Source organism: Botryllus schlosseri, chromosome 7 (assembly GCF_051294905.1).
Source record: "Botryllus schlosseri isolate E-star chromosome 7, Bs_hap1, whole genome shotgun sequence".
NCBI classification, from domain to species: Eukaryota; Metazoa; Chordata; class Ascidiacea; order Stolidobranchia; family Styelidae; genus Botryllus; species Botryllus schlosseri.
Genome location: NC_137242.1, coordinates 24858310 through 24878441, shown reverse-complemented (window position 1 = coordinate 24878441; position 20132 = coordinate 24858310). Strand labels below are relative to the sequence as shown.

Genomic DNA, 20132 nt, shown 5'->3' with positions numbered 1-20132 from the left:
TTTTGACACGGCTTGATTCTCTCACAGTCAACGCAGTTTTGTACCATGTTTCTAACTTTCTGTAATCGTTGCTGCTGTCCGGTATAATGAAATCTGATGAGCCTGGAGGCTGAACAGTAGGAGTTTGAAATTGTAGCACTGCGAAATGACCTCCACCTCAAAGCCCACCTGGCTGCACCAACCTTTTAGTGCCTTGTTGACACGGAAAAATTGAGTTGAGTAGCTCGTAGCATATAAATATTTTTGCGATTTTGGTGTCTGATCCTTTCTATTATTCCGCTTGATCCAATAAAACTTGAAACTTTTTCACGGGACAAACAGTTTGGAACTAGTGAAGTATATGCCCGCTTTACTCGTGTGTATGTTTGACGTCATTCATCATGATTCCCCATGATCATTTAATTCAATTTCCTTATTCTATCATTTTAATCTCTTTTTTCTTCTCATTCTCTCGTTTTTTTTTTTTTTTTTTTTTTTTTTAGTTACGAGACTTCAGTTTTGTACGTTTTCCCTCATCATCTCACATATTTACACTTCTGCCAAAAACAGCCCTAAATCTCTTGTATGACGGTGGGTGGGATAGGGCCTTCGCACAACACCACTTCTTGCATGTTAGATTGCAGCAATACGAGTCCCTCATTCCTTAGATCTGCTGCTTTCATGCAAATTACCACATTCCGCCTTTTGCTTTTATTCGTTAGCGTTTTGCTCAAATGAATGAATTTCCTGTTCATCCGTTCAATGCCTGCGGACATTATCTGTCTGGCATTGTTTTCGGTCGTCATGTGGTACAATACCTCGTTACCTTCATATTTACAGTATGGAGGGGGCGTCCCTTTTGTATGTCCATGGGCGGCCGCCAGACCATATTCCGAGGTTATTGCTCTGTCGCACCTTTGCATGACGCTCTGTACTTCGTCCATTTCCATTTGTTCCCCAATTGTCTTTTTTAAGACACCGCAAATATCTTCCCAGGGGTGAAACCCGTCCACCGATTCGTCGCAAAATTCATGTCGACAATGATACATCAGCGTCTGCTGTGTTTTTTCCGGTCGGGGTCTTTTCTGTCGGTACGAAACACTCTTTTTCTTGGGAATTGTCGCCCAAACATGTGGATCATCTTCCCCCGCAGCCATTTCCATCCAATAAGATCGAGACAATCCATCTGACGTAAATACTTGCATCGTACTTAAATGAATTACCTCTTTTATTTGGAATCCTGCGAGATGATTGAGCCACCTCTGAATCAGGGGTTTTGGGCTTGGATTTTTCGCTTTGTCTGTCATTCTTTTGAGGAGCCCAAATACCCCAGTATTATCAGTGATTATTGTAAAGGGTAAGGCTCTCAACATTGATTGCCATTTTTCCACCGAATCCTTTAAGGCTTTCAATTCCTTTGTATATGGATCATAAGCTTTTGCCGTTGGAGTCGCCCACTTTTGACTGTAGTAAGCAATTGGGTAAACCTTTTCGAAAGGCGGATTGCACCCCTTCTCCGTCTGAAAAATGATTGATCCAAACCCAATATCTGAAGCGTCCGTTTCCACAAAAATGGGAAGATTTGGATCCAGATGGTACAGAACCTTAGCATCATCGAGGGCTGCTTGTGCCGTTTTAAAATCCTGCAGTAATTCGTTGGTCCATAGCACAGGCGTCACTCGTCCTTGTGTCGCAGGAACCTTACCTGTCAGCGCATCGAATTTAGCTAGCTTCAAACTTAACTCAGGAATATGTTCCGAGATATAGCGAAGGGCACCGATCCACCCCCGCAGCTCGTACACATTATGGGGTGGTGAGAGTTCTCGTAAAGCCCTTATTCTCTCGGGCTGAACCTCAATTTCTTTCCCCGTCAAGGTTGCCCCCAAAAGGTTCACCCTTCGTTTTCCAATAAAACATTTATTGATGCTAACCGTTAGTCTCATCTTGGCAAGTTGTTCAAACACCATACGTAGTAGTAGCAAATGGTCTTCTACCGTTTTTGTGCTGAGAAAAAGGTCGTCTATGTAGGCCTCCATAGGCGTCGCGTTCTCCTCATCCGACCGACCATTTTGCTTCATGTATTTACGATAATTTTCCGTAATTGGTTTCACCACGCATTCCTGCATATTCGCGCTCCAAAGAGCAACAGCAGTTTTAAGCCCCATCGGCATTTTACGCCATCTTACATGCATCCCTTTGATGGCTATACCCACATATTGTTTAGACCTTTCTGTTACATCCATGTGGAAATAGGCCTTCTTCAGGTCAAGGAGAGAAAGTACTTCTCTGCCTTGGGCGAGCTGTTTTACGTCCGGTACAAGGGGTGGAGGTACTTCTATTGATTTTATGGCCGCATTAAGGGGTTGGAGATTCTGTACTACTCTCCAGGCTTGCTTCCATCCGTCCTCCTGTTTTTGTCTCTCATTCATTTTCTGAGGGACCACAAAGATAGCCAACTTCCATTCGGCAAAACCTCGTTCAATGACGCCCAAGTCCAGGAAGTTATCTACCGCTTCTTTCAATGCCTTTGCCTGGCCCTCCCCCTTCAGATTATAAGGCCCAGACACAAATGGTTTAGTCGAGGGATCCTTAAGTTCGATGTCGCATTTGTATTTCATGCTTTGCGGGCCGCCAAGATGGCCTCGCAGGTTTTCGAGTTCGGACGCGAACGATGCGTAGATGGCTTTCCAGACATCATCAGCGATAATGGTATTTTCTGGAGTAGTTAGATCAGGAGGTTTGTATGGGAGTTTGGCCAGTGCTACCGATTGTGCGCAAAGATTTTCTAGCTCCGTCTTGACGCGTGGATGAGTGTCCTTCTGTAAAACATACGTAGTAATTGGCCCAGCCCTAGGTTGATTTGAGATTCGTGATGATCGAGTTGTTGGTGTTGGTGGAGAGAGGGCGAGGTCCTTCGATGTAGGCCTCTGATCTTGGCGCGTGCCCGCACCTACTATCACGCCGACGGACTCCTTTTCCGCCGGGGACCCTTTTTCTGGGGAGACGTGCATCTTAAAATCCCCAGACTCCTTGTCGGACATGTCCGGACGAATATCCGGTTGACCGGCAATTGCTGCTTTGCTTGAACCTTTTGGGAAAGTATTTATTACTGTGGCTGTCGTCATGCGTCTATGGGCCGATCCATCAAGGTTATTCGGACAAGTGCACCCACGAAGGCACTTAGGACCAGTTTTCTCGTGCAGGTCTTCTTTTTCGCCAGCGGACATTCCACTCTGGATGTCAGCTGTAATAGTCGCCATGCATCTATGGACCGGATTTCTATTGTTACCCGGACAAGTGCATCCGCGAGAATTTTCGGGACCAGTTTTCTCATGCAGGTCCATCTTTACGCCAGCGGGGATTCCACGCTCGACGTCTTCGTTAACGGTGTCAGCAGGCATTCCTGTCTCAACACCAATAGTTTCCCATGGGTTAGGTGTGACGTCAGTTGCTATTTTCAACTCGTCGCTCGCACCAGTGGTTAATTCCATCTCAGTACTCGCGCCAGCGGCCATTTTCCGCTCCACGCTAAATTGGTTTGCAGCATCCATCAACCCATCGTCAGTTACAGTGTAGCTAATACTGCTTCCAACTTTGGTTCCGTTACCTTGATCACAATGATTCTCTTCAAGTAGTGATGCTAAAGACAACTCCTCATTTGCGTTAGACGGGGTTTTGAATTCCGTAGTTATGCCTGGTAATTGTTGGACTTCCTCAATCCATTTCAGCCCTATGATGTTAAGTGGGACTCCTGATCCGGTCACAAATGGAATGAACAGTCCATCAAAATCAATCACTACAAAGGAGTCCACTTGGGACGATCCACCTATTCCAGTCAATTCCATGTCTATTGGTTGACGTTCTTCCCAGCTTTGTGGGTATTTAGTTATAACGACCTTTTTCATTATTAAATTGGGGATGCTCCCCGTGTCAGCTAGGAATTTCGTACCAGTTGCTGTATCAACCAAATACAACAGTTGGCTGCCAAACAATTCCGTAAAATCGGGCTGTAGAGGATCATCCGGCATATCAAGAAATGTAAATAAGGGTAAAGAAGAGTTATGTACAGTTTTTATGTTTTGAAATATCAATTTGTCTGGGAGCTGATTCACCGGATCAATCAGCACCCCATGGCGTTTTTTGAAAGTCGTACACCTTGATTTAGCTCCTCGTCCGTCCAATATGAAGCATCATATCGACGCGGGCGCTCATGATAATGAGGTTTCGCCCAGACCACGTGGGTATTTCCCCCAGATGGACGTGCAGGTGGTCCATGAGGACCCCACTGATCCCTATCATGCCAGTGGGTTCTATCTCGATTTTTTGGCCTGGTATCATAATAGGCTTCGCACAGAGCGGTTCTTTGTGTAAATGAGGGTGAACCTTGAGCAACAAGATATCGATCAAGACCCTCAATTGTAAGTATGTTATTTCTTGCGAGGAACGGTTTCCAGTTTCGTTCAGCAGACTCTTTAACATGGGGGGGTACAGGTCGTGCTCGCCCACGAATTATCCATCCTAATTCATCATCTCTGGCAAGGACCTTATCGTTTAGCCACAGTATGAATTTAGCCACGCAATTACGGGATTGATGTCCCGGTGCCTTACAGTAGTAACAGACGGACAGGGATTGTCCCTGAGTGGGATTTAGATACAAGCCTAGAGGGGCAAAAATATTCGGATTTCCAAGAAAATTGTATCTCTCACCTTGACTATCCGCAATGTTGCGGGCTTCCTGGCTGCTGGACGGCGTAATCTGTGAGCTGTCTGCACCCATCCCGGAGTCTTGTGTATTCGCCATTCGCGGACTTCGGTTCGAGGTTCCCGGTCCTGGGCTAGCACGTGAAGCTCCTGTTATTCTCGTTGATTGTCCGTTAGGTCTTATTGATGCCATATGCCCATTCTGTTGTTGTACTGGCCTGGCCCTCGAGCCTTGTCCTCGCCTACCAGGTCCATTACCGTTCATGATGCGGGTAGGGGGTCGATTGATGCGCACTGTACGTTGAGGGTTACGACGTGGTTGTGGTTCCTGGCCTGCATTGGCAAGCTGACGCGGTGAGATCCCCCTAGGTGGTCCAGGAGGTGTTGCCCCCCCCAAAATTATTCAAGGGTTGCAGGGGCGAGGGTGATTGTACCACCGGCGGTGGGGTTTCACCAGGTGGAGGAGGAGTGTTGAGCTGACTGTCCTCGCTTCCATGAGTGGGATAACTGTGCACTATATGTCCTGCAGGCTGAACATTATAAATGTGTACAGGAGGCAGGGATGGTTTTGTATCACGCACTTCCTTTGTTTCCTGATACCTGGGGCGAGTCTCTTGTTCGTCCAGAAACTCGGAGTTCCACACAAGTTGTAGTTCCTCCGCAACATGCCGCCATCTTTTATCCTCTTCCCATCCTCGTAACAACAATCTAAGCGCTTCTGGTAGTCGCTGTCGTAGGTTTCGGAAAAGACGCAATCCGTCCGGATTTTTCTTAATTTTACTATCCATGTCTATTTCCAGTTGCTTCAAAGCGCTATTCAGCAGAGGTAGGGGCTCATCCTCCCACCGATAATTTCTGCGGAAATCCCCAATGATCTTTTCATCATTTACCAAACCCTGGGGATTAGATAATGAAAGAGATCGCATAACCGATTCCCAGTCTGCTTCCCCCGAATTGGTATTAAAAAAATTTCCCAATTGGGTAGCCTGCTTGTGTCTACCAGCAGCCCTCAATTTCTTCTGCAGCGCATTAGCCAAAATAACATCCACATCCGTATTTCCGGGACCGTGGCGTATTCGTCGCATCGAATTCTCCATCCATTTTAGCAGCGGCATGTCCCCAGGGTCCATCATAAGCTGAAGCATTTCTTTTTCTGACTGGATTTTAGCAGACACATTGAGTAATGGGGCCGAAACTCCAGAATACTCGTGTGGCTGTTGTTGGCCTGACCGTCTGCTACGAACGTTAGGAGTAGAGGTAAAACGAGGCATATTTGGATAAATCGGGTTGTTAGGTCGGCCCTCATCCGTATCTTCATCCGACGAATTTTCGGAACTTCGGAGCGACTTCCCAATCTCCTTTATTTCTCGAGCCAATAATCGCATGCGAGCATCGTAATCGTCGTCTCCAGTGTCTTCCGCATCTTCACTAGTATCACCCTGTTCTCGAAAGGCCACCCGTCGAGATTCGCCATCCGCACTTCCCGCTCGTCTTCGAGAATTCTTCTCCTCGTTACGACGTTCCTGCCATCCTCGATACCCCATATATTTATCTAAGGGATTCTTTTTTGGTTTTGACACAACGGAGGGCTCGAGCTCGTTCCCCCCAAGACTAATGAAGCTTGGTATTTCTACGGGGTTTTGCTTATTCTGTTTGGCGCGTGCACCACTTCCCACGTGGAAACATGGTGCCGTTCCCATTCGAGAGTCTGACAACGAGGTCCAGTCAGAACGTGGTAGCTTAGGATAGACAGCCGTTACAGTATGACAATCCAGACCCTTGCGAACCGTCATCGTTGGTCCTTGTTTTATGTTACCAGACGGCTGTTCAGTGAGAGGAACGTAAGCCGGAGGGTCATATTCTGGTGCAGTTGGAGCCACTGTCAAAACGGGAGATTGGGTCTTATCTCGCGTAACTTGTGCATGCGACTTTCCGAGCTCAAACTCTGACGTAAGAATGTCATTCAGGACATCGGTGGAGACCTTCCCGCTAACTTTTGTTGTGGCATCACAAACAGCTTTGAGGTCCGCTTGAGCTTTTCGAACCTCTTTCTTTGCCTTCTCTAGCCCTTTCATGGTTTCCGGTAGAGCTGTCTTTACTTCTTTCAATAGCTCTGTTTGTTCCGCCACATCCTTAGCAAGTTGTCTCTCTTGTCGCCGTACATCTTCATGGCGTTTTTGTGTCGCTTTAAGCAAGGTAATACCTTGTTTGAGTTCATCCGTCGCTTCTGACGACTTTTTCCTTTTGAATGCTTTCAACATCCTTCGCATAGCCCTTCCTATTGACCGGAGAATGTACTGTTGACAGAAGGTAGTAGATCAGGTGAGGACAAGTTAAAATATACTGTAGATCCCTGCGGCGTATTCGTGGGTTGGACGTAAGCAGTGGATTCGCTGCTATTAGATCCCAAAAATACGTTCAACAGTTTAGAAAGCGCTCCAGGCGATACGTGCAGATAAATTGCTGCCAATATGATCAGGAGAGATACAGACGATGAAAGTAAGGATACGACAAGTACAAGTTTTACGATAGTCGTCTTAGAAAGCATCGATTGGTCAACGTCTGAGCACCGGAAGTATCCCCGTACTGGCCACCAATTTTGTATTTAGAGTGCAGCTCCACAACGATTGTTATGCGAGTAGTCCACACTTGTTCGGGATACTTCGTAGTACAAAGTTGACACTCTTTGCTCTCTTGTGTAGTACTGACGACGTTCGTAGATCTGTAGATGTTGATTTGAGATTTTTCACAGTCGTAAATGTTGATTGAAGTATTCCGTAGTTGTAATATTGTCTTGTTTCAAAACAGCCAATGACCATTAGGTCCAAAATTCTAATCTAGCCTTATACGTGTTCTCTAAAACCTTAATACAACCAAATACTCCAATCAGCGAATTGCAATAATAAACTAATTAGATAAAAATTCTCCAAGGTAAGTTTATGCGTATGATAGCATCGGCCTTTCCTGCCGTAAATTTTATAATGCATTTCATAATAATCATCAGTATACTCGTGATTATAATGTTTCAAATTACTTCAATAAACATATCAACATTAAGGACGTCATGTCTTCAGTGCAATTATCATCACTATGATCCTCTTAATCAGACCGCATGATACTACCCTTAACTAAGATGCCACTTAATACAGGCATTGTGGATTGTTCAAACATGTTTTAGTGTTCGTTATTCAGTAATTTTAATGGTATAGTTGTCCAAGATTTTGTAAGTTTTTATATTGTTTTTCATTATTTTTATCAATAACCATTCGCACCTAAAGCATCTAGGATTTTGTTTTGGTTAAACTAGAGGGTGATGATGGTCTCTAGGGTCTGGCTTATAGTGCAGCCATATACAGCACATTATATACACACAAGAACAAGCGGTCGCTTAATTTGTTCAAGCGTTAAAGTAACAGTAGCCAGCCAAGGCACTCGAGACATTGTGTATAACCGTGAACGTGACAGAATCGTGATTTTCTTTTCTTTTAGCCTAAAATAAGGGTTCGCACCGTAAAATTCTGGATTTTGTTTCCCTGAAAACTAGGGATTTTTAAGTCCCTAGGGTCCTGCTTAAAATATAGGGCGTAGCAGTCTATAACGCCTCCACAAACTATATCACAATATCACAAAGCAGCAGTTGCGACGAAATAAACATCAAATAAACCGTGAATCGTGAAACCTTAGATTATATACCTTGTGCACACTGTACAACACAAGGGGTCCTGACCGTTAATACATAGCGTAGGTCAGTTATAACGCTTTATACACATGTGGTAGGAATGCATGAAATCAATATTATACATATACTTAACCATATTCATAGGACTAGTACTTTTACAGTATCCTCGGGGTAAAAGGGTTCCGTGGATTCGGCTTGTTCCTTCACCCATTCATCCTTGATCAAGTTTTCCATAGGATGCATTCGAGCCATATAGTGGAACCACAAAAGTTTAGCCTTTTCATAATCTCCAGAGGCCATGTTTTTTATCATCTTGTGGTTTTCTAGTACTCCTTGATAGTCAATAACAAAGGGCTTTTCATCAGAAAGGGTATCATTAACTCGTTTGCAAAAGCATTTCAATCCAAGTTTGATATATTCGGGTGGGGTTCTTGACCATTCATACCATCTACGAAAGGGGGATATTCTCGTTTCATATCGTTCTTTGAACATCCAAAAATAAAAGATCAAATCTTGTTCCGCCACATTAGATCCAACTAGTTTGGTGACATCCTCATAAACTTTATCATTTACTTCCGCGTTATTCATACTTTAATTTTTCTGAAAGAAATTAATCATTCAGGTAAGGGTCTATTTGTTCATGCGGACAGAAATGAGGTGACTCAATGTAAAACTCAATTAAATGGGCATACACGTCATTCCTGATTAATAGACATTTAACCTAACAAAAAATAAAATATACAATCCATACATTCATTGTTCATAATTATTACAGCAATTACATTTCATTTTATGTATAAGTATAGCAGCTCTCACATCAGAGGGAAAAGTATCATTAAAGAGTTTGTCCGTGGCATAAATACAAAATCCGGTTCTATCAGAACAAGGCATTCTTTCCAACACCCATTCTTCAGGTATGACATCCGAGGCAGGATGTAATCCAACACAGAAGACAAACCAACAAAACTTAGCATGTTCATAATTTTCAAACAATATCATGCGGGAGATGGCTAAATGCTTTTTGTATAGCGCATCAAACAGTTTATCGGATACTCTCAGGTTGCAAATCCTCAAATAAGGTGTCATAAATGTCTCCAGTTCATCCCGTGTTGTTGCAGCCCACTTGCCAAAGTCTTTGTGTTCATATTTCTTCTCAAAGGAATCAAAGAAAACGTCAAGTTCATGCTTTACTCTAGCAATTTTTTCACCCATATTTTCTTAACATAGATAATTTTATATTGATTATTGGACCGGAAACTTTCCTTACTAACATTTTCTACACCCATATAAGTATAGCAACACTTCTAGAATATTCAATAATTGTGATAAGCATATTAGATACATAACAATTTACTTTGCATACATATCAGTCCATTTTCGTGCCATCTTTTGATAACTATCATAGTCATCCCGATACAGTCTGGCGCTTTCAACATCCATTGGATCTTCTGGGTTAGGAGAAGCCAATAATGACGAAATCGAGACCAATACTTTTCCCAACGTTAAAGCAGGTGACCATTCATTTGCAAGAATGTCAATACATATGGTACCCTTACGGCTTATATTCGGATGGAAAATTCTGGTTTCAAATTTGATCTTCGGAGGCTTGAATGGATATTCCGTTGGAAATTCAATTCTAAGGAGAAATGTCCCTTTTTCATATGGTGTTTTTGAGGGTCCGCGCAAAAGTGCTTGCCAAACATAGATATTTGACTCGTCCAATGGCCCTGCTTGCAAAATTACAGGATTTGTTTGAATTTCTTGATTGATCTTTCGCCGTTCAACATGTAATCTATGTTTTGCCATTCGGTGTAGATTAATATTATCCAAGAAGACTTGATACACATAAAAAGAAAGGCAAACATTACTAATTTAGTCGTTTATCCATAGTATACATAGCCCGTGAAAAACCGGCAATAGTTCTGCTAGTAATGTTCCAATCTTCATCAACATTAGCTATAGCCAACACGTATCGTAGAAATACATACAAATAGTATGCAGGGCTTTCTCCAAAATTTTCTTCCACAATTTGCTCCAGTACTCTTTTGGCGCATTTCAATTGTTCCGCCACCTCCTGGTCCCGGTATAACCAGACAAGAAAATCCTTCAATACGTATTCCATGTCATTGGCTGTCAGAGTAGGAAAGTTTTCTATTCTTTCTTTTATTCGTTCATGTACAATCCCCATCCTTAGCCAAGCAACTCTGCTGTCAGGTATCGTATGGTATGGACACGGTCTAAACTTTTTCCGATTCAATTCTTTCTTCTGTGGGTCTTTGGGCACATACTCATACTTTTCATAATTGACTTCCAACATATCACGATTATAGGTCAAATAAGTTCTTAATATCTTAAAGTTTCTTACACAAAAAACCCTAATATCATTAAACATTCATCGATTCTTGACCAGCAAGTCAACATAAATACACAAATTAGAGTTTTATTTCTAGTTGTAGTAGTAGACATAGTACATGTTTTTTGAAATCACAAAGTATTTTATATATCCAATTGATATAGTGGAAAATTTGATGTAGTATATGTATCATTTCAGTTAATCATCTTTCAAACATTCCTTTATCCATTGTTCTGAAAAGTTTTCCTACAGGGGATGCATACGAACAATATGTTGGTACCAAAGAAATTTGGCTTCCTTATAGTTTCCCAGTGTAAGAATTGCAATCCGATTATGTTCCTTAATAGCAGCATGATAACCCAGAGCCTTGCCTTGCGGAGATAAAGCACTCCCGTAGACTTTGTCAACATACAGCGTCAGCATTCTGACAATGTCATTGGGTCTTGTCATAGCCCATCTCGACCATCTGTCGGAAATTTCCACATCTTCTTCATAATATTCACAAAACATGTCAAAATAATATTTCAAGTCACTTATCGCAGATTCATGTCCCATTTGCATTAATTCTTTGTTACTTATGGTCTTTTGAGACATTCCTCTTAATCATGTAATATAACAATTTTCGAAAAAGCGTCTTCTAAAATCGGAATAGCAACAGTTTCAAATTCTTGAGCATTTAAAAGTAATGTTGTAGAATCTTGCAATTCCATTTGTGGTAATCTTTCATCCAGAAATCCCTCTGGTAGATATTTATGAGCCGGGTGTAGTTTTAGAACAAGTCCAAACCATGTATATTGAGCCAGATCAAAATCTTTTGTAACAAAAACGCGAGCAATATCACTATGTGCGTTATAAAGCTTATCAAAAAGCTTTTCGGTCACATTTGCAAAACAATGATGAAGATATTTCTTTATTAATTGTTTGAATTTTTCCTTTGGGGTATTTTTCCATATCTCAAAATTTTGGTGATGGTATTCCTGTTCAAATTCATCATAGTATTCATTAATTTGTTGCTTGGCTAGCGTAATTTCCCAATTCTCCAATACTCTAGCCATCTTAACACAGAATAAAGCACATTAAAATCATTTACGAATAATTGATTCATATGTACAATGATAACTAGTAATACCATGCATTATACATATGCATCAAGAGCATTCATGCCACAAAATAATAGTCCTGCCTGCTCCATCAAGCTCTATACACCTTTATCTTTTCAAGTATTGTTTCACCACAAATGTTGCATCTTTCAGAATTTGCTGCACACCTTTCACAACTACATAAATGTCCACAAGGTATGAAAGTAATTTCGCTTTTGTTTCTCTTGCAATTTTTGCAAAGCACAACCTCTTGTATTTCTTTCAAACTTTGCGCTATCTCTTCCACCGACATTGTTTCTGCCACGGATGCTTCTTTAGTTTCTTTGTCGGTGTTCACTTCGTGGTTATTTTCAGATATGCTAGTGCCTTTTTGTTTTGTTGTTTTCGTTGGACTGGCGGTAATTGTATTTACTGTCCCCAGCAAATCCCGAATTATGTCACTGGTAGAGAAATGATCATTAGTCTGCCTATTTATAGTTCCTTCTATTTGATCTCTCGTGAATCCCATGTCTTCCAGTTGCATCCTGTTTATGTATTGTCCAGATAACCTTGGTCGATTATGGTTCCTTCGTATCTCCTCTCGTGGTGCATCAAGACATATTGCATTCCTTAGCGATGGTCGATTGAGATTGGGATGTTCATCTCTTAGTCGTAAAACGAAGTCAATACCTTTCATTTGCAAAACATATTCACAACCAGGAAACCACTTTGCATGCTCTGTCCACGGCTCATCATTGTAGTCCCAGTTTTGTAATCCTTCATTGCAATAAAAGCATTTCGTTCTATCCGAATCCCCGAGATAATACAGACCCGCTTTAGCCAATTGTTCCGCTGTTGCGAGGATCCTTTGCCTAGGCCATTTTTCATTAAATGAAGATATTCTTTGTTGTAACGATATCATATGCAAATTCATCGAATAAAGACAAGGGAATCTTTCCACCAACTGGAGTTGTTCTTCTGGCGATGGATCCGGAGGTTCTCCCATATTAGCAGTTAACCTTTCAATTTTTATTTTAAGTTCATTATCTGCCTGGTTTCTCTCGGAGTCTGTCAAGGACATGTTTCCCGCATACTCGTTATTTGCCATTCTGCATCTTGTAAAATTTCTTTGATGTTGTTCAAGGACATTATCAGCGGGTGCCCAGTTTCTAAGTACTCCTGAGCATGAAAAACATTGCGCTCTGTCAAGGTTTCCTAGGTAGAAAAATCCCTGTTTTGCCAACTCCCCTACCAAATATGGAGTAGGATAGGAAGGCCATTTGTCGAAGGTTCGTCTTCTCTCGAGTTCACTTCTCAAATTTGCAGATCGCAATGAAGTCTCATGCTCTTGGTCACAAATGTTCGCAAACACGGTTTGCGGTAATGGACACTCTTCCTCTTTGATAATTGTTCTTTGCCCATTCCGATTAGTTTGCTGGCTTCTTGTAGGAAGGTTAAGGTGGCACCTAATTTGTTCAAAAAGGAGCCTCCTAGAGCAATTTGAAATAGGCAAGTTATAACCATGTTGTCCTGTCGCCATGTCACAAGTAGATTTATGCCACTTGTCATCCAAAGCATCATCTCCAATGACCCATTTTTCCACAGATACGCCGCAGCAGCAACATCTTACTCTGTCTTGAAATCCTGTCCAATAGAAACCAGCCGCGGCTAGATAACTTGGTATCACAGGAGTTTCTTTCGGAAAATGTTTGAACGTTGCAAGTCTGTAATGTTCAACCCAGTGATTTCCAGGGGGAATATAAATGCAATTATGTCCAGGAGGATCCCGATCTCTTTTCATCAGAATGCCCATAGTTTCAATTTGGTCGCTTCTTGGTGTAATTTCTCTTGACAGAACAGGCGTTCATTATTACAGATCAAAATGTCTAAATATAACCATACCAATTCAACATTCTAGTAATAATACATAAACATTCTGTTCTTAAATAAAAAAGATCATTATATCAAATTTCCCAAGGTTCAAAATTAGCCTTGGTTCGATAAATTCCATGGATTAGGTGTGAAGTCATTATTTGATCGTTAATATGCGACAAAAATTAATGTAAATGTCAATCAAAAATATAGGAATTTTCCAGATATTGATTCACTGACTGGGCTTTCTTATCTACTTTCTTCGAGTATATGTATATATATGCATCCATAACAGTGGTATCAGAATCCAACAACATATAACCTTTTACTCCTAGATTGGTTTGGCTGTGCCAAATCCATTTGCAATTCGCATCTGTAACATAAGCAAGACTATTTGCACATACCAACAACCTTGTATAGCCCATTACTACTCCTCGTATCACTTCATATATCGCTCGCCTCATACATAAGAGAGGTATTCTTCGGACAACTTCCATCAAGGTTCCTGTAATTATAGTCCATGTATTGTCATCGGGTCGTATTGTCTGTTTATTCCATACTATGAGTCGTCGTCGTCGTGATGAATTTTTCACAATGGCAGAATCTTGGGAGTCGTCAGAGTCCGTATTACTAGACGTTTCGTCCTCCGGCGTCCCGCCATGAGGTTTTCTGTCGCCACATGGAAGTTGTCTTTTGTACCAATTATGTTCTTGTTCAAAAAAAGTCTTCACCATATCCATCAGCAATTTTAGACAGCCAGTATTTTTCTGTACATCAATTTTGTCTAATTGATTCATCAATTTACAAAAAATAGCAGTATTATGATCTTGTACTTCAGATAGATACATTTCATCCCTGTTAATATAACAATGTGCAATAACAATGAAAGATTTCAATTCAAGACTTCATTACATTAAATTCCGGTATTAGATATATCATATGACATCTATGTAATACATTTCCTCACTTATGATACAACAATAATATAATACGCTTATATTATTATTTTAACTCATATATGTACTTTAATAGAAACCCTTCATAGGTTTTCTAAGCGTGTAGATTTTAATACATGCCTCTATTGCTTCCCTGAAGATTCAAATTACTCATATCAGATGATATTACTCATAAGGACAAATATTGTTTTCAATGTTCCAATATCCGGAAATTGGAATCAAGGACAATTATCTCCAGAAATCGCTGAAATCTTTCTTCCAAGGCCACTCTTCTTTTCCAAAGCCACTCCTGTAAGTAAAGGCGAATAAGTGATCTTGATACCCCATTCAGTCTTCTAATAGCAGCTTTGAAAAAATTCCAAGACACCTCGATCAGTTGTGTATTTATACCTTCTGTAGTAACAAATTCGCGATCATGATTAACTATTGAATGTTTATAATTCATCCCCAGACTTTCCAACTTGCGGTAACTGGCAAATGAATCAGTCCATATAGTGGATCCCTCCTTTACGTGTCTCATAATTATTTCTGATAATACCGAGGTTTTTCGCCCTTCTTCAGGTACCAATTCTGCAAACATTTCTCGCGTTTCCATATCTATTCCAGCCAAAACCCAGCGTTGGCGTATTATCCTTCCACGATTAAATTTTCTTTTAGCCACAAACGTCTCATCAATTTGAATTACATGTGATTTACCTTGTGATATTCCCCCTATTATGGTACCTCTTCTTTCCATCTCCCCAGAGCATATCTTACGAAGTTTCTTGGTCCAATTCACCATTGTTCTCTTGCTGACGTGTGCTTCAAAAGCTATTTGTCGTTGAGATACATCTATGGTCCAAAGATAAATCATCATTACAAGTTTAGTGAGTCTTATTTTGCTTCCTTCAAATAGCGATCTTTTCCTTATGGACGTGGTAGTCCGGCACTTTGAAATCGGACACCTCCATCTATATCCATCCATAGTTCTTTTGCATTTTTCTTCAATCATCTGTTGTCCACATTTAAAACATGTTGCCTCTTGAACAAGGAGTTGCCGTGATCGCAGAAACTTTATACATTTTCGGTCACTTGATATTATACCACATCGAGCAAGATTGAACAAATTTCTTCTTTTTCTGGGTTCTTTAATCTTCATCTTTATTTAACTTAATTGTCTTTTTTCAAAAGTAGTTTCTGCATATATAAACATTGGAAAGGTAAGTTTCATGCAGGTACTTTCAGAGTCATAAATCGACAATCGGCTTCCTTTAATGATATTTCCTGCGTCTTTGCCAACGCGTAGATCTGAACTTCCGGAAAGATTATCCACATTATGAGATCTCTTTCAGAATCCCCTTTTTTTAGAAATTCCCTCATTTCAGGATTTACTCCTTTTAAAATTGTTACCCAATTTATGCAGATTTCTGCAAAAGCCATTTGTATAGGTTTTTCAGGATAAATGCTTCCTGTATAAATTTCTTCCCACTCATTTTCAACCAGATGTTTCCCAGGATAATGATTGTGGCATGTAGTGACACCATATTTTTGTTTCCAATATAGTAGACGAGGATTTAATTCGTCGTACATTATATCGCATAAGTGATCCGTTAATGTATATGTTGTTAACAGAAACTTCAGCGACTTTAATCCTTTATCTATTAGTGTTTCTTTTTTGGGTATCCATGTCGAATGTTGTATTTCCGGATCATCGCAACGCAATCCCAAACACATTTTGATACTTTTTAGTAATTCCTTTATACAAAATATATAAGGTCATTTACATAGTGCCCTATTAAAATTCTACACTGAATTTCAATTTATATCAAAAAAAGAATTTTTTACATTAGTTCTATAGTGACTAGCCAAACAATAATGGCAAATGTCCATTTTGAATGTATAGTCACATGATTAGAGCGACTTTTCATTTCATCATAATATAATCTTGATTGTTTACGGACATAGAGCCTTTTGGTAGACGTTCCATTATTATATCTATTTAATTTTAAAACCTCCAAATCTGGCAATTTTTTTAATAGAGAGTCATTAAGAAATTGTACATGATTATAACTAAGATCAACAGTATGTAGATATTTGAACGAAGTGTTGGAGGACAGAGAAAAATATTGTAAGTTATTATAGTACAACGTTAATCTCTCTAAATTACATAAAGATTCGAGTATTGTCATATCAAACTCAACCAGTCTATTTTCATCCAAGTGTAACGTTTCCAGTTCCTTCAGTCCTTGGAACGCCCCTTCTTCTATAACGTTTATTGCGTTTCTTGATAAATCCAGTATTCTTAAACGACGCAAGTGAATGAATGTTCCGTTCTTTAGTCTCTTTATTAAATTATTATCCAAGTATAACCTTCGTAAGTTTTTCAGACTTGCAAATGTTGACCCTTCAATCTCTTCCAACAAATTGCTACTCATGTACAGTTCCTCCAGTCGGTGTAGGCCTGAAAAGCTTTCCTTTTGTATTCTTGTGATGTAATTTCGCATCAAATTTATCTCTCTGAGCTTTTCATTTTCGCAGAAGGCACCTCCTGGTATTGTTTGGATTTTATTCCAACCACAATGCAACACCTCTACGTCTTTATATTTTTCCAATTGTTCTTTGGTTATTTCCCGTAGGCAGCTGTCGTTGATGAATATCTTTATTGTGTTCCGACAAGATTTTGCCAGGTATATTTTATCAGGATCCGGAATTCTTGTATAACTCGAATGATCACACCAAAGTACCAAATTGCTTCCTTGCATGCATTCCGGGTATAACATGGTTCGTCTTTCATTGGTTGTACACTTCTTTTGTTCTATTGTTTCCGGATAAATAGCATAACACATGCCCAGCCATAATACTAGTAGTTCCACTCGGTTCATTTTACTCATGAATTAGATAACCCACTTTGTTACTTTATACCTTCGGAAAAGGTATCTTTTGTAAGTCAAAATCTTATTTACATTCGTTGTCATTACTCATGATTGTTCTGGTATTATAGAGTCAATGTTCACACTTTCCCCTTCATAGGGGTAAGGATGTATCTCTATACACCTTATCCTTTTTGTTCGCCAATGTATTGAACTTGAATAGCCCTTTATTCCCAAATTATTCTGACAATTCCATTGTTCCATATGTGGCGGATCTTTACAATAGTCTCTCTCCTGGTACACATCCTTTGTTATATTAGTATTTGTAAGTTTCATCACAAGTCCTCTAATTAATTCATACAACATGACTCTTCTTCCCAAAGAGATGTATTCCTTCGCTCTTATTTCAAATATCTCTTCTACCACATGATTGAATATATCAAAAATTTCTGGGGTTATTTCCTCATCTAGGGCTGCCTCTTCTAGGCCATTGTCTGTTTGTTTAACCCAATCAACTCGGTCCGTAAGCAATTCCCATACTCTTTCTTTTAACTGGTATCTCTCATAATTGCTGTCGTATTCTTTCAGATTCAATAGATCCAACTCATCATATACATCGTACAAAAGACACCAATTCGATGGATTGTATCCTTCAATATAATCAAAATCTAACATTCTCTTTTCATTCCTGCATCGATATATCCACCTTCTTTTTAAACAAATCTTAATTACGCACAATTTATCATTTTCAGGATATGACAATTTTCTAGATTCATGTAATACTTTTACTTTTCATTCATAACTTATAAAGTATACTCCATACTCGTTAAGACATTTATCAATCCATTAATCACCCAATACTTATTGGGCAATAAATCTCTCCCCCCCCCCCACAAGGGATTTAATCATTTTGTAATTTTCTATTTTCTGGTTTTTATTTATATAATTTTTTTCGTATGAAGATTTTATTTAGTATATGGCTTTTCTCATTCGGTTTTGGAAATCATTTTTATCAATTTTTATGATTTATAAACATATTCCGACATTTATTAATTTGAAGATTTTTTTAGTGGGGAAAGTTATACAACATATCAATTGAAACATTATTAAAAAGTAATATTACTCATCAACCCTGCCTTCCCTTCCATAAGAAATATTTAGACACGATTATCTCTGAATGACAAACTACTCAATTCAAGGGTCATTTATAGAGAGTTGTTCATAACAAGTATTACACAACTACGTCTCATATAGACCATCAGAAGAAGGGTGCCATGAGACAGGAATGTGAGTAATTTGCAAAATGTTACTCTTCAAAACTATTATATAATCAAGTACTGGATAAAAGACTAGAGGTTAAGTTAATTTTACGCATGTTATGTACAGTGCAATAAAGAATTTACATAATCAGTAAAAAATTGTAATAACAGCAATAACTTAAATAGCAGCAAATTGGTGTGAGGCTCATACAAAGAGATCTTGGCAGAGTGACAATTGTGGGCAAAACGGAAAAAATTACGCATACGTCAGCCTTCATAAAACATAATTCGATTAGCATAATATTTAAGTATGAACACGAGGTGATTTGTGATAGGATAAGTGGTCTGGGGCCATTACAGACTAAATCTCAACACGAAAATTGCAGCCGAAAATACGTACATAACATTCAATATTATAGGAAACAAACACCGTACAGTTCTTCATAATTTACAATAACAAGTTCTCCTCGAATTAAAAAATTTTTTTCAATAAATATAGGTCGATCTTGCTTTCAAGTACTCAAGTTCTCATAGTCCCCTGGATGTTATTCTAGGGGAGGTGGTAGCGGTAACAATCCCAGCGATTGATCAATGTATCGGAATCTTTTAATAAAAAAAGGAAATTGTATTAATAACTGAGTATATATATATCGTAAAATACAGGTATATAGTTTCCACTTTTGCTAATCTCAAGTTTCACTATAACCGGCTTCTATACTTTTTCCCGTTAAGTTTGACCTTTGGTAGCGGTGCCGAATTGATAAGTTGTCCTAAACCACCACCAGTCAGACCTAATAATTTAGTTATCATAGCTTGTCTAATAGGCTAGCCCTAAAAGTCTAGATCAACCTATCCCATAAATCCATATTACGTCTCTACCGCATTTCTGAAGACAAGTTCTAGATCAATTTATTAGTAGCTCATTTTAGAATCAGCTCATATTACTACTAGAAACAGCATGGGTTTCGTCTACACTGGGTCTCCGTAAAGCTACCATTCGGGTCGAAGCCTCTAGTCTGTTCGGAAGCCTACTATCTCTACTGGTTGAAGGCTCAATATCAAACATCAATGTGGTTTCCGAATTGGTATTTTTGACTATTTGTTTGTCTCCCTCTTTTTTTAACGAGTTTTCAAGAGCTGATTCCGACAGTTGGTCAATCGGTAGAATAAAAACGCCTCCCACATAACCGAACGTGCTTGTGGACCCGTATGTAAACCTCCATTGTTCAGGATTTCCCCCAAATAGGAACTCAAATTCTGCGTCCATTCGACATCTCGTAAAACAAAATGTTCGCATGTTTTTTGCCCCTCGATATTGTTGCAACATGAGAGCTATGGCGGTTATTATCGCTTCTGGATATAACACATAAAGTACTATATGTCCTTTATCTCTTTCGGTGTTTTG

The 20132-nt window shown here is 39.6% G+C and overlaps 1 protein-coding gene and 1 long non-coding RNA gene across 6 annotated transcripts in view; one reads left to right on the top strand and one right to left on the bottom strand.

Moving 5' to 3' along the window:
* Positions 1-7564, bottom strand: part of LOC145442946 (uncharacterized) — a 177893-nt gene extending 170329 nt beyond the window's left edge. For all 4 annotated transcript variants that reach the window (XR_013916192.1, XR_013916193.1, XR_013916191.1 and 1 more), the window contains exon 1: positions 7544-7564. This is a non-coding gene — a long non-coding RNA (uncharacterized LOC145442946). The remainder of the gene's footprint in view (positions 1-7543) is intronic.
* The window catches only part of LOC145442823 (uncharacterized), a 213666-nt gene that overhangs the window by 24626 nt on the left and 168908 nt on the right, over positions 1-20132 (top strand). The window lies entirely within an intron of this gene.